General features: G+C 35.4%; 1 long non-coding RNA gene across 4 annotated transcripts in view; it reads left to right on the plus strand.

Moving 5' to 3' along the window:
* The window catches only part of LOC140604136 (uncharacterized), a 265,137-nt gene that overhangs the window by 42,875 nt on the left and 209,267 nt on the right, over positions 1-12,995 (plus strand). For all 4 annotated transcript variants that reach the window (XR_012007166.1, XR_012007165.1, XR_012007164.1 and 1 more), the window contains one exon: positions 939-993. This is a non-coding gene — a long non-coding RNA (uncharacterized lncRNA). The remainder of the gene's footprint in view (positions 1-938; positions 994-12,995) is intronic.

Raw genomic sequence — 12,995 nt, forward strand, 5'->3', positions numbered from 1 at the left:
TACTTAATAAGTTTAATAATGGCTATGATAGCACAAAAATCACTGTTAAAAATTTCGTGATAGTTTTACATTTCAATGACTCCTTACATTGTAAATAAAGAGAATGCCTCTCATAAGACTGCATGAGGTCCAAACGCAGCTTTTGTAAGCCTGTGGGGGAGGAAAAATAATTTTCCTTCAATCCTTCTTGGTTCTTGGTTGAGACATCACCTTGTAATAAAAGATTAACAGGAGAAAAACATATAGAAGACTAATAACATGCATACCTCTTATATGAATTGGAGATATTCAGGAAAACAGTAATCTCCTGAAATGGCCTAAGCCACCCTCCTAAACAATATCTTTAGCTAAAGACAAAAGATGTTGGGGGGAAAGAAAAAGCTGGTTATGGTGGCTTAACAGTAAAGGCACAGCCAATAAGGGTAAGGTTGTTATCTAGATTTAAGTCCTTGCCTTCTCCATTGCTAAGGAGTTTTGAGAGATTTAGGGTCATCCTGCTCTTCCTGGTAGAGAGGATACCCTTACAAATGGTGATTTCCTGATATAGGTAAATGTCTCTCACAAAAGGATTAACTTTGACTTGGCTTTCAGAGCTTCTCCAAAGGACTGCTACTTAAAAATAATCAGCTTAAGTAATCCTTATGCCCAAAAAAGCATATTTTGGGGGAACAAATTCTGCTCCGCTTGTCCCTTTGTCAGGAAGAGAGAACAAAATTGATTATAGGATCTTAACTTCACTATGCCTGAGTGGGAGCTTATTGCGAATGAAAATTTATATAAGAAGTTGACTATTGGAGATAAACACTGGACTTGATTTTCTTTCCTACAGCAAGAAAAAAAGAAACTTATTTGGGATAAGAACAGAGCATTTAATTAACCTCATTAAATGCTAGATATGTATCAGGTCTTTTTCTTGATACAATATTATTTCCTTTCAGGAAGGCATCAGAAATGCTGATTACAAAGCCACCATGTATTATGGGCAAAAGAACTGTAAGTGAATTACTTGTTTTATATCACATAACACAATTCATTTAGTCAGTTTGTATTTGGTGACTTTGTCAATAGTTACTTAAAAGTAGCTAATTCATAATCATTGAAGGCAGATTTCTTAAACTTTTCTCCTTTTCACAGACAGTTTTGTATAACGTAGAGTCACTAGTAAGATCAATTTGGAAAAACTAAGTAGGAAGAAAGAAAAAATACAATTACTTTAGGGAGGCAGAAAAAGAAATAATTAGGCTTGAGTATAATTATACTTTTTTGTTATCAGAGTCTGTACACATTTTCTCTTTCACTTATTATTTGTACAGTGTTGTTTTTTTAACCAAAATCAATCATATTTTTAAAATAGGCACCATAAGGTGATGTAGGAAACGTTGGGGTTTGGAGCCAACAGCCAAAAAAAGAATTCCTGAAACACCTTTGGTACAAGAAAGTGGTTTTATTAAAGCACAGGGACAGGACCTGTGGGCAAAAAGAGCTGCACTGGGGTTGGGATGGGTGATGATTATATAATTTCAAGTTGGGAGGGGGTTAGGGACAGTGCAAACCTCCCAGGTATTTTGGATACAAGGTTTCCAGGATTCTGAGGGGGTTATCCTTTGTTAGGAAGACATCATTTATTACTGCTTAGAAAAAACTCAGTCATGAGACTCTTCAGATATGTATCAGTGGGCCAGGATGGTTGCCAACATGTATATGGGGGGGGGGGGTTTGAGATAAAGCAAGTTTCCAAAGGAATTTTTATATGTTTAAGTAACTTAAAGGATCCTGGGGGGTTGGTTAAGACTGTCTTTTGCCCTTAGCAAAGCATTAACATCAGGCAGTTGAGCTCCCAAAGGAAGGTCACTCTGCCTATTTCAAGGACTTGTCAATGAACTCTAAGTAGTAAGGAAATTTAATTTTTTTCTTCTTGGCTTTGTTTTCCATATCACAAGGGACCCAAACACACATGAGTCATGTGGTTACAGAATTTTCTAAGTGGTGCTATTATTTATTTTTGCTCACTTGACTTAAAAACTCATAATAAATTTAACCTAATTGCCTATACAGAGAATTCCTGACTTAATGATGTTTCCACTTATAACTTTTTGTTTTTTTCAATGGTGTGAAAGCAATTCACATTAAATAGAAACTGTACTTTGAATTTTGAACTTTGATCTTTTTCTGGGCTAGCAATATATGGTACAATGCTGTTTCATTTTTTAAAAAAGATGTGATTTATTTTTTTTGAGAAAGAGAGAGAGAGAGAGAGAGAGTGAGTGAGAAAGTTTGAGCAGGGGAAGGAGCAGAGGGAAAGAATCTCAAGCAGACTCCAAGCTAAGCAGAAAGCCTGATATGGGGTCTATCTCAAGACCCTGAGATCATGACCTGAGCTGAAATCAAGTCAGATGCTTAAATGTGTAAGCTGCCCAAGGTGCTGAATAGTCTCTTATGACGCTGGGCAGGGGCAGCTACAGTTCCCAGTCAGCCACATGATCATGAGGGTGAACAACCAATACACTTACAGCCATTCTTATAGCTAAATCAAATGAAAGTTTGTCCACCTGATGCATAGCAAGCCAATAAAAACTGGCAGTGAGCTTTTGCAGTGAAGAAAGACAGGCTATTTATTGGTGTGGCTTCACCCATGAGAATAAATGACTAATGCTCTAAAGTCCTAACTTCCCTGCTGGCTTGCAAGTGAAGATTTTTAAGGGCAGAAATGGGGGCCAGTTTCTCTGAGGAGGAAGATTCTGTTGACTGGAGGCCCAGGAGGTCTTGCTGATATGGAAGAGCTTGGTTCTTGTCTCACACAGTTGAAGAATGAATCTTGCAGACAAAGGAGAGTGAGTAAAGGGATAGAAGTTTATTAAGCAAAGATACAGAGAAAGCTGCAGAAGTGCAGGGGGCTCCTGACAGGGTTGCCACTGAGAGCTCGTAGTGGCAGTCTTTTATTGAGAACTGACTGGGAAGCTTATGGCCTTGAGATTCTTGTACTGTCTTGGTTTGAGTTAGGACTGGTGATAACATCTTTAATGGCTTACTTCTTCTTTGGGGTCTGGTTATTCTTGGTCACAGATGACTGTCATAAAAAAACACCCTCTGCACCCACACCTAGGGCAGGGTGGTCTGGCTTGCTCCCTTATCTCTAATTTCCTTACATATCAGCATTTTTGGGATTTCTGTGAGCCTGATTCCATGGCCCCCTACCTAGCTTTGCCCAGGTCTGTTTGTCCCTAACTCAGTGCCAGCAGGGGCTCTGTTCTTGCTTCATCTGGTCCCCTGGAGGTCCTTTCCACCTCAAAAGACTTGGAAATTGAAAGTCCATGGACCTTCCTTTATTCCTTATGTTAGAGATTTCATTTGTTACATCTCATGATTATATCTTTAGGGTAGTGCTGATTAACTACTTGTAAGCTGGTGGGGTTGCATTCCTATAGGTACCTTGGCTAGTCCAGGCATGCCCTGGGGCATTATGACCTTTAGTGTGCATTCTTTCACCTGAAATGACAACATGGATGCCTGCTTCATTATTTGTCCATACAACCAACCATTCTTTTTTTCACTATCAGTATGATATGTAATACATTACATGAAGTATTCAACATTTTATTATAAATAGGCTTGTGTTAGATAATTTTGTCAACTCTTTGCTAATAATGTAAGTGTTCTGAACACATTGAAGTTAAGCTATGCTAAGCTATGACACTTGGTAGGTTAGGTGTATTAAGTGCATTTTCAACTTAAGATATTTTCAACTTATGTTGGGTTTATTGACTGTAACCCCATTTGAAGTCAAAGATCTATATGAAATACTTGTGATGTTTATAGCAGCACATATATAATGGAGTATTACTCAGCCATAAAAAAGAATGAGATCTTGCCACTTTCAACTATGTGGATGGAGCTAGAGAGTATTATGTTAAGCAAAATAAGTCAGAGAAAGATAGATATCATATGATTTCACTCAAATGTGGAATTTAAGAGACAAAAAACAAGCAAAGGGAAAAAGAGAGAGGCAAACCAAGAAACAGCCCCTTAACTATATAGAACAAACTAATGACTACCAGGTGGGAGGTAGGTAGAGGAATGGGCTAAATTAGTGATGGGTATTAAGAAGTGTGCTTGTTGTGATGCGTACACCAGGGTGTAATCAAGCTGTATGCTTGATTCAGTTTGGAGAATGTCAATATTGCCAAATATGTTAATCTGTGAGAGTGTCGATGCCTTTCTAAGGGTTGAAGACAGGCAACCTCTAGATAGGCCACCTTGGTGTAATTGATGTGGGAAACAAAGACAGTAGAAAAATTATTAAATTTCCTTACTATTTAGAGCCCATTGACAAGCCCTTAAAACAGGCAGAGTGACCTTCCTCTAGAAACTCAGCTGCCTCAATAATAATACTTTGCTAAGGGCAAAAGGCAACCTTAGACCTGACCCCCAGGATCCTGTAGGTCTACTTTAACATGTAAAAATTCCTTTGGACACTTCCTTTATCTTTAACCCCTAAGACACATATTGGAAGTCATCCTCTAAGCATATGACCCACCAATATACATCTGAAGAGTCTCATGACTGTGCTTTTACTGAATGGTAATAAATTACCTTTTCCTAACAATAGCTAGCTCCCTCAGGATCTTGGAAACCTCATTTCCAAAATACCTGGGAAGCTTACACTATCCCTAGGCCCCTCCTAACTTGAAAATATAAAATGAGCCATTCCTCACGACCTCAGTGCATGGGCCTTGTCCCACTCACTGCTTTAATAAAATCACGTTTTTGCACTGAAGATGTCTCAAGAATTTTGGCCATCAGATCTGAAACCTAACAGCTTTCCTACATCAATAATTACTATTTTGAGTTAAACGGCATCAAAACACAGCAGATTCAGAAAAAGCTCTTTACCTCCCCCTCAACTATCTAAAAAGAATTTAGATGGAGGAACTGCTCCAGAAGGAGAGCTTTCACCTTAGCTAACTACATTATCATATAAACTAGACATGGTAGACAGGGTGGAACTAAGCAAGACTTGTTGGACCAAAGTCCTCTATGTCTCATGTTTCTGAGTGGCCCTGTAAACATTTACTTACCAAACATTTAATCTTTTTTTATTTTCCTGTGTATTATAGTCCTTGATTTTTAAGTCCCAGACCTCTACGCCCTTTTCTTCAGTTAGGATGGCATATATACCTAATTTTGCCTGTCTGGAATTTCCATGTGTGAATGCGCTCCCCATGTATATACTATTAAATTTTATTTGCTTCTGTTAATCTCAGGTCAATTTTATTCTTAGTCCAGTTAGAAGGACTTTGTAGGGGACAGGATATTCTTGTTCTGTGACAACATCAAATACTTTAGACTTTTGATCCTATATCCTTAGTTTTCTTTGCTTTTCAATGCTGATCTCTTTTTTCTGGCCACAGTGACAGTCTTCTTTTTGGAACCAAGGGCAAAACACCTGAAATCCCCTTGAACATGAAGCATTAACTTGCTACTTGGATTTTAGGCTGAAAATGAATCACTCATACTACTGAATCACTGTTTTGTTTGTATCTTCTTACTGGAAGCAAAACTCAGGCATTAATTGTTCAGTTGTTTCTTATTCAGTATAATGAAGGCAACAGATATATATCTTGTCTAAGTTTTCTTTTACTTTATAAAAATCTGTGCTTCAGAAACATGACCAAGCCTTTAACAATTCTTAATTAGTAGTCGAGAAATAACATCTGTTCTAGTTTAACATTTTTTGCTTATATTTTCTATGAAATGACATCTATTTATAAGATGCATATCTATGTGTGTGAATGATATATAGCTAATTAAACTTCATAGACAAGCCTTTTAATGTCATAGAACAATAAAAGAATTAAACTATCTTAAAAATAAAGTCACAGTGGTTGAAATATCATTTAAATTAAATATTTCTAAGGAAATACTGATTATTTAGAAGTTAAATCTAATACATAACCACTGTCTTACCAGAATAACTTTTTTTGTGCCCTATGCCAAAAAACCTCACCAAAACCAAAACCAAATCAAAACAAAACAAAAAACAAACAAACAAACAAACAAACAAACAAAAAACAGTGTGGTGGTTTATCCTCAAAGAGCAAAAAATCTTAAAATGAAGAAATAGACCAAAGTTCACTTTTATGTAATTATATTTTTTCCTTAGTGAATCAAAGAGTATATTAATTTTGATGAAAATTCAATGAATAATTGATATTTTACATATCCTACTTTTGAAAAAGGAAATTATCTTAGAAGGAAGTAGAGTTTCAATATTATCTGGTATGGGAAGAGGTAATTGTTTTTTGATGTTTACTTCCTTGTAACCCTAATTTTATTAGGAAATACATGTTCAATATAGACATTACAGGTGTCATCGTGTGGGATTTAGAACACTTAGAAACATATGTAACTAAAATAATAAATGAATATAATCCATTTATTTAAGAAAATTATATTTAAGTTTTATGATATGAAATAAACTTACTTGATATACTGATTATATAACATAATTTCACTAATATACTTTGCATTATTTTTTAACTGCTGTAGTATACCTGATAATTGAATTCCAATACAAAAACATAAAAAGTGTAATGGAAGCAGTGGAGACACATGTTTGGAATGAAAATAATTATGAAGAGTATATTTTGACTATTTATTTATTTACTTATTGACAAAGTTTTATAAGGTAAGTATATTTTACCAATAAAAGGGAGAAAAGAAAGAGTCAAATAGTATGAAAATATGTGGATGCAATAGTTAATTTTCTGTGTCAACGTGACTAGAACACAGGACATGCAGATATTTAATTATATATTATTTCTGGATGTGTTTGTAAGGGTATTTCTGGATGAGATTAGCATTTGAATCAGTAGCCTGAATAAAATAGACTGCCCTCCCCAATGTGAATGGGCATCATTCAGTCCACTGAAGGCATGAGTAGAATAACAACAAAGCAGAGGAAATGAGAATTTGCTCCTTGACTGTTGGGATGGGACATCAGTCTTTTCCTGCCCTTGGACTGTGACTTTATCATCAGGTCCCTTGCATCTCAGTTCTCCAAATATGAACTGAAATTTTTACTATTGGCTTTCCTGCCAGATTCTCAGGCCTTCTGACTTGGATTGGAACTACACCACCAACTTTCCTGAGTCTCCAGCTTGCAGTAAGCAGATTGTAGGATTTATCTTCCATAATTGTGTGGACCCATTTGTTGTAATAAATCTCTTTAGATAGATGAATGGATAAGAGATATAAAGGTATATATGTTATTGGTTCTATTTCTCTGGTGAATCAATCCCTAACTAATAGAATGGGTAAAATTAAAGTATAACTATTACCACTCATACATATTATACTCTCACATAAACAGCCATTTACCCAAAGAAATATATAGGAAGATATATAAATAGGAGAAAGTATTTTCACACAAAGTCATTGATTTAGTGAACAATGTGATGCAATTATTTGTGGCTTCTCTGAGGATTTTGTCTGAAAGGAACGAAGGAAGGAAGGAAGGAAAGAAGGAAGGAAGGAAGGAAGGAAGGAAGGAAGGAAGGAAGGAAGGAAGGAAGGAAGGAAAGGAAAGGCTTATTGTAAAAGAAGGAAATAGCAAATAGATACTCATAAACTAATTTCATTTGGAAAAAATATAGTTCTTATGTTTTTACCTAAGGAAATTGTTTTTTCAATTGTCCAAATGCTTAAAAATTCCAAAGAACTCATGATAAAATTAATCACAAAAATGAAAACTGTTAAAATGTCACTTTGGCAAGAAAAGAACTTTTCTGTATGGTTCAAGGTGTACCATGATGATGTGAACCACAATTTTGCCATTAAAAGATTCATGTTGTCACAGTGGCCACATTCAAACAAATGGACAGAGAGTTGTAGATTGTAATATTCATGGTGATTTAGGAATAGAAAACATTCTTAACTCTTTATAATTTGGCAGGTAAACTTTTAGAATGCTGAGCTGGTAAATGCAAATATATTTTACATATCTCATTTCTTCTTGTAATAGAAGGAAAAATAATGTAGCATTAATAAGATGTTAAAGATAAATCAAGAGACAGAAAGATAAAACTCTCTATTGTGAATATCTAATTACCAGACATATTAATCTAGGGAAAAATTTTTCAGCATAGAGGTTTTAAATTTAGGCATTGAACTGTTGGAAATTTCTATATAATGCAAATATTTTTAAAGATTATAACTACTTTCCCATAAAAATATAATTTTCAAAGTGTAAAAAATGAAGTTATTTGCTTATGTGGCAGAAAGCTAACTAGAGCAATGTTATTATATGAACATTTTTCTTAAAAAAAAAAAAGATTTTATTCATGAGAGACACACAGAGAGAGGCAGAGACACAGTCAGAGGGAGAAGCAGACTCCATGCAGGGAGCTTGATGTGGGACTGGATCCTAGAACCCCAGGATCACGCCCTGAGCCAAAGGCAGATGCGTAACTGCTGAGCCACCCAGACATCCCTATATGAATATTTTCTAGCAACATTACTTTTCTTTTGGTTAAGAGTGAAGTATACAATATCAATAAAGTGATTTAAGTTAATTTTAGGTAACATTTTCCTTCAGTAATATATTATTATGTTTACAGTATCAACTGAGACAGTTAAGTTAAAATCACAGTTTGATATGTTCCCTCTTTAGGTCTAATGCATTTTTCTTAAAAATGTACCATTTGTGCTCGCTTCAGCAGCACATATACTAAAAATGTACCATTTATTAGAATCAAGTTAGAATGAGTATTTTGATCATTTTGTTGCAAGATCTGATGATGTTCTTTCAGCTGTGTGTCAATGAAACTTAAGAAAAAAATAACCCTATAAAATTGAGCTTGCTGTGATCCTTTCCCTGATTTTAATAATATTCACCACCCTAAGAGAGTATTCCAGACACTGCTTTACAACATCTGTGAGTGTACTCTCTACTACTAAGAGAGAACAGGTCTGTGTAGACTTTAATAAAAAATTATTACTTTCATACTGAAAATGACTTTTCTGATAATTTATAGGATGGTAATCATTCACTGTATCCTCACTAGTGGTGAATCTATTAACCATTGTATAGAGATCAGTTAATAAATCAATGAGGCTGAAATCTGCAGGAAACCCCGTGGTGCTGTCTTTATTCATAAACAGGCTTTGCAAAATGCTATGGGGATGAATGTGAAGCAGGCCTGACTTAGCAAGCACTGCTGCAGTAACAGGAGGAGATGGCCTCTGCTCTACTTGATGGGCCTTGCTGTTTTTCCATGCCCAGGGAATGGTTAAGTCTGTGGAAATTCTTAGTAAAATCTTTGGATTTTACAAAAGCTAGCTTAATAATCCAAATATTATCCTTTTATGGAAGCACAGGTCTGAGAAGTAAGATAAAGGCACATTCCAAATTATTTCTATTATTTCCAAACTTCTTGCAGAAGAAATAATACCCTTCTTCCTTTACTGGAGAGTTAAAAGCCATCCTCAAGCAGAGTCCCATCTTTTTATTTCTCTATGTCCTTTATAATTATTGTCATGTTTATATTTTCACCACTCACCAGTGCTTTTATATTATTACTGACCCCTCACTATTATTGTTACACTGCCATTAGACGTTTGTGAAGGTTCTTTTCTGTTTCCCTCAAGAGCCAGGTTCCTGAAAGCAAAGGGAAAAGAGACATGGATATTCTCTGCTGGTTTTTGAAAAGGCCCCAGAAAGGACTTTAGAATTAGCAGGTGATCCAGCTCCCAGCATCTGGCACTTTTTATTTGGATGTGGGACAGGACATAGGTCCCTAATTTTAGAGTGAGAGGATATTGATGAAAGTCAAGGCTCAAGAAGAGACCCTTTGCTAATGGACTAAGTTGGGCAAAGTTATTGAATTATTGAAGGGATGTGAAATCAGTGACCAAAGAATTATAGTCATTGCTGCATTTCTCAAAGTTTTTGCAGAAGCATTTCTAATGACATAGGATAATAAACCAGAGACATCTAGTGGACTGTTTGGTGCCCCATGGCCCCTTTCCTAAAATTTCATGAAAACTTCACATTCAACTCTATAAACATCACTATTTTATCATTAAAAAATAGTACTTTATATTACTTATCATGTGAGATTCTTTTATTTCTCTTTTCCTAAATGGCAAAAATAAATGTTTATTAAAAATCTGAGTTAGATGAAGAAACACTCCTTGTCTGGGCAATTTCATTTGTGAAAAAAATATTTAGACATATATAAATATGTAGATATAAAATATAAATATGAACTCAAGTTTTTCAGTTCAATGAGCTATGGCATAATTATTACGGAAAGTTACTCTCGGGGCACCTGGGTGGCTCAGTTGGTTAAGCATCTACCTTCAACTCAAGTCGTGATCCCAGGTTCCTGGGATTGAGCACTAGGTCGGACTCCCTGCTCAGTAGGGAATTCCTGTAGAGAAGCTCTGGGATGATGTTTTCAAAGAGATGGCGCCATCCAATGTTAAAAATTTCAAGAAATGAATCTTATTATTGGGAAATTTAATTAATTGTGTTTTATGTCAGTGAAACTTTCACTGACTCACTCCTCAATCTTTTTTACTAGACTAGACATGCTCAGTGGAGAAAGAGAAGTCATACATTTTTTTTAACCACTAATACTACAATTTTTGTTACATGCAGTGAAAGGTAAAAACGACTTTATATTACCAAAGATCATGTTTCTTTTTCAAACTCAAACTTAATTTCTATTATATGGCTATTGTCAAGTACATCATAACAATTCACAATTAGCTCATCGTCATTGAATGTAAATGCTCAGCCTGAAAAATATCTCCTAAGTGATCCAAATTTGTGAGCAACTTGTTAAGTAAACAATGAATCCTTTCACCTTATCCTCATGTTTACCCTTTGCGAGGACATCATTATTTTTCTCTTCGAAGGAAAGCAGCAAATAAATTTTGGTTAATGCATTCTACATGCCAAGTAAGGATTTATTTCTGTATGTAAAGAAAGCTTATAAGTCACTTCAAATTCCATTATAAATATGGCCCAAAAGTGTTTAAGTTATTATCTTAATTTACCACTTTGCCACCCAACTAAAAGATATTGAGAAAACAAGGATGAAATAATTTTAAATTGAGGACTCTCTCTCTCAGTTAAAGGTGTCTTCTTGCTGAGTGCAGGATGCAGAATGGGCACCCTGTGAACTCCCATTCTTGTAGTTTACCTGTTATGGTTTTGATCCCATATAAATCTATATCTCTATTTTTTCCAAGTTGAAAGTACATATAAATATCTGAAAAGTTCTTAATAAATAATTTTACAATTAAATCTATCTTTATAGGTGTGTGTGTGTGTGTGTGTGAGTGAAACAAAACAATCAAATGACCAAAATGCTATGTGCTCATTCAAACAAGTCCAAGGTAATATTTTGGTTGATTTCAGCCTTTCAACCAATTATTCAAAATATTCTTCAAGAATTAAAATAAGGATATGTTTTTTCTATCTTGACTTCTGTTTTGACTAAAAATAGATTGGTTTAGATCTTCATTGCAGTACTTCATACAACTTCCTTTTACACAAGCTTATTCATCTAATATGAGTTTAAAACTCATCTTGTAAGAGCCTTCAACTATTTTTTTTTTTTTTTTTGCTTGTCACAGGTAGGATAGGAACTTCGTGTTACTAAGTCAGATGTAGGATAAATAGAAACTTACTTTTCCTAAACTATAATTTCTATTTTTAGCCTTATTTCATCAGAGTCTCAAAATTTGTAATACAAATTGTTTTCGTGGTCTTCCCTTTCCTTTTCTAGGTACTGTGCCAAGGTTCTGTGCGTCTTATGTAGTCCCAAAACACTGAGGGTATGATGGACATCTAGTTCTAACTGTGTTCTGTTCACACCGACTTCTATTAAGTCGCTCATTGTCTTGCTTATTTCTCAGTGGTCATTCTATACAGATTCCTACTACATTGATCCTGGTTCTCATCTGGTCCATTAAGTTGAGCAAACCTCTTTTCTTCTGTAGTGTATACTCAGGCCAAGAGAAATAATTTTGTTGTTGCTCCCACAACGTTGTACTTGGGGAACTTTTTGAGCCTAATTAAGCCTCAATCTGTCTGGAAATTCCATGAAACGGTTTTTATTTTTGGCCTCATTTTGTGTTGCATGCATATTATTCTACTGTTGCTGTACACCCTGGGAGCTGAAGAGATCTGTTACACTTTCTAAGGCTCTAGCTGCATAAACACATGGTTCTGTCATCTTTCCCTGAAGACTCACTACCTTGCTAAGGTGTTAGTGGGAGATAAGATACAATTATACTCTGGTCTCAGTTGCCTCAAACATGTACAGAATGAATGGATTATGTAAAAATAACAAAATGTAATACAAAATAAACTAGACTGACTACCTGGATCTATATTCATTCTTCCTTTTCCTCTTTTAATAGGGAGATGTTTTTCCTTCTTCCAGTTGCAGGCTTCTCCTTTTTCCTGGGCTTTGAACTCCCATCTTTTACTTTCTGAGGCACTTGTTTCCACATGGATCCGATTCCTGTTTACTGACTCATTCTGATGGCAATGATGATGATATCATGTATCAGGGCAAAGTCAGGAAGAGAGAGAGCTCATGACAGGTAGTTTAATAAAGAGAACATGACAAAAATGATGAAAGACATAACAAATCAAATGGGTGATAGTAAAGCATCCAGAAGTTGACCAAAGCTGAATTCTACTATCACCCCGATAGTTGGAATTACAGTGGGGCAAAGTGGTGCTACCAGAGTGCAGACAGGGTTTGCTGAGATCTGACATGGAGCCGAGAGAGAGAAAAATAATTATAACTATCTTGACTTCTTTTCTCTCCTGCAGTCTTCTGCTAGGGCATCTAGAATCTTGAAACTAATTGGAAGCCAATAGATAAAGGAAAAGCCCAGGAAAAAAAAGGAGGCAGACATCTGTGGTGTAAAGCAGTACAAGACCACACAAGGGAATCGATCTGAAAGTAAATAAA

Source organism: Canis lupus, chromosome 14, assembly GCF_048164855.1.
Source record: "Canis lupus baileyi chromosome 14, mCanLup2.hap1, whole genome shotgun sequence".
In the NCBI taxonomy this organism is placed as follows: domain Eukaryota; kingdom Metazoa; phylum Chordata; class Mammalia; order Carnivora; family Canidae; genus Canis; species Canis lupus.